Here is a 3,309-nt window from a genome sequence, read left to right as displayed (position 1 = left end):
TATATAATATATATAATCTCTTTTTTATTCTTTTCCCTGTCAATTAACTTTAGTCACATGGTGTTTTTCTACTCTTCTTAGTCACGTGTTGTTTTTCCATTCTCCTCTTTTTCTTTTATTTTTCGAGTTTGATTTTCATGTGTTATTTCTGACATCTCTCATATGTACATCATGTGTATTGTTTGTGAGACGTATATATTAGCTGTCATCGCGGTGACAGGTTGTGTTCACTGACACTACACGGGAAAATACAAACAATAATAGCTTGCGCGTAGCGCGCGCTTGTGTTGTGATAGTTTACGTAAGTTTTAAAAATTGGAGTCACGCTCATTTTTTTTTTTTTTTTTTTCACGCTCTACACTCACCAATCGCAATTTCTCGCCCTGGCATTGTAGATCTTCTCCTCCCCTCCCACCCCGAAACCATCAAACCGCTCGACATTCTCCCGACTGTCCCCATAGACGCATACATGTGTGACGACAGATATTCCTATCAGACGGAGGAATGCAACAACGACAAATCGAAATAACAACGGCGCAATTTCACGGTGGAACGGTCGTTGTCGGGGAGAGACAGAGCGCGTCATATATCGTCCGAGGAATAATTACTGTAGCGGAAGGACCGGGGCGTCTCTCGCTGTCGAACGGACCGTCTGGAATTCCCGGATCGCCGAGGCGAAGCGTCCATACTGCGGATGCCAAGGTGAACGTACACCACCGAGACAGGGTGAGTGCATAAACGCGCGCACACGCTTGTCTCTCTGCCACCTCCTCCTCCGACATCGGCGACCCCGGGAGTGTAGTTGCGGGTGCAGGGCAAGAGATGCACGTGGCACACCGGTACGTAAAGTAATAAAGGAGTCGCGATATGCTCTGCAAAACGAGCTGCAGGAAATGCACACGCGCCACTGGGGTACGATCGGGACGTATAATGGCACCGCAACGCGACACTAAAGGTATGAAATACGCGCGGGAGAGGGTGAGGATTGCGAGAAAATCCGTCGAAAACTAGTGAAATTATTTTCGCGACAACAGCGAAAATTCTAAACCGGGGCATGCGAGAAAGTAATTTAATTTATATGTTTTTTTATTGTTTCAATATACAGCTTTATTGTTTTAATATACAGCCTTTTGACGTTACACGACAATATTACTTGATTAACAATTGGAATATGAAATTTCCAATTGGAAATTTTTGCTCGAAATTACAGCATGGTAGATATTATTTATATAAAATATGCATATAAAACATTGTCGGATATTTTATAAAATTGATAGATCGTTAATATCTGAATGCAGCCGCGGTGCCCAATTAATAAAACTTTTTAAATCGTCGCGCGTGTGTTTATCTTGATTTTCATCATCTCATATCGTTTATCTCACGTGCGTTACCGTCATTATTTTTACGGGTGACGCGCGTTTACGGCTCGATCTATCTATATATGGAATCGGACAATTTACACAGATTGTTCTGCCGATAATCGTGTTTTTGTAGTCGCGCAATTGAAGGATCAGAGCCAAACGAGAATCCGATAGTTTTCTCACGTCCTTGCAACGCGCGCGCGTTCTCCCCGATGAAACTTCCGGAAACCATTTTTGTCGACAAAATCCGCTCACGCCGATGAGAGAATGGTTTTTGCGATGTATCGCAAGAACGAACGTTGTTTGGTCTTTCTCTCGTTTAATATTAAAATTTGAGGAAAGAGGGACAAGTGGCGTCAATTGTCACCCCGGCGTTGATCATTCGAAGCGATTATCATTAATTAATTACTCATCCAGAAGTGACAACACGGTAAAGCTAGCTCGCGGCAGCTAAACTAATTTTCTCGTCGTTGAATATGGATGTCATGAATTATTCGACGTTCTCTCTTCGTAATTATTAATCGGCAGCGCCCGTTGATCCGGCGAGGTTTTTTTCAAACGCGGCGCACGACGAGATTAATTAATCCTTTTTTCGCGAGAGAAACGCGCAAAAAAGATCTTTCATATTGAAAAAAAAATAACGTTTACAGTACTGCAAGGCCACCGGCTGTACAAAGGCTGCACGCATTTTTGTCTTGCTGTCAGAATTTTGACGATTACCGGCGCGACGTGAAACTTTAAATTATACACAATACACTGGCGAGAGAGAAATGGATCTTGACGAGAAAGAAAGACATTATTTCTTGTTAGTTATGCGCGTACAAGGTTTCTCGTTCTAGTTTCAATTCTGAACAGTTAAAGTTGACTCCCAAGCGTTGTAAGAAAGTAATTAAAAAAATTTTTTTTTGTTCTTTTTTTTTTGTTTCGCGTAAAATGATATTCATTAATATAGTCGATTTACATAAACTTAACTTTGGCGCAAACACACACGAACAACTAAAACTGAATCGAAATAGTGTTGTTTACAAAGTGTAACGAGACAAGCATTTCGAGGGAATGCTGAAGATACGTCGTGTTCTTACTCGCTGTCTTCGCCACAATTCTCCTTTGTTCTCCGTTAGAATTACGCGGAATACGGATTATATATATATACAGAATACAGGTGCGGTGTACACACACACACACGCATAATGCAGATACTATGTCATGGTTAGTTTATCTTAGGAGCTCTAGTTTATGTCACTGGATGCAATTCAAAAGCAAGGAGCAAGAAGGATGAGACTGTAAAACTATCGAAACTTTTGTCGATTATCACAAAAATGATTTATTTCAATTTCATAGAGAAATATATGCACATGCATAATAAACAGGACGAATTATCTAAAGGAAGGGAATACGAAAAAGATACGGAAGAGATAAATCTCGACTTTTCTCAGACACATTCGACAATCTCGCCGTAAGATCTTCAATTGCAATAAATTTCCGCGGCTTAGGATCAACAGTCGTTTCACCCGGATTGGGCGAAATGCCACGAAAGGGCACATAATTTCCGCGCTTCAGCGCAGCGAAAATATTAGCATATTTATTGAACGTCACTCGTCGTCGTCGTCTTCGTCGTCTTCGGGATCAGTTTTCCAGGTTAACGTGTCGTGGTCGCGCAAAGATTCCCTCCTATCGACGAAATGGACATTCCGTAAAGGACATAATTATCTTAGTGATCCTGAAAGGGTCTCATTCTCTCTCTCTCTCTCTCATTCTCCGTGAAAGGCGATTCGTCACTTTCGACAGCATTTCTCTTGGCTCTAACGTGGCGTTTAATGGAATTATTTCTGGAAACAAGCGTCTCTCTCCGAGTCGAAGATTCCAAGCTACTTTGAAAAGGATTGTTTTCACAACCGCTGCTTATCATAAGAGAGTAATTTTTTGAAGATTGCACAAAAGAGATTGT

Source organism: Pseudomyrmex gracilis, unplaced genomic scaffold (assembly GCF_002006095.1).
Source record: "Pseudomyrmex gracilis isolate BER0280 unplaced genomic scaffold, ASM200609v1 scaffold_8, whole genome shotgun sequence".
NCBI lineage: Eukaryota > Metazoa > Arthropoda > Insecta > Hymenoptera > Formicidae > Pseudomyrmex > Pseudomyrmex gracilis.
This window is presented reverse-complemented; position numbering follows the sequence as displayed.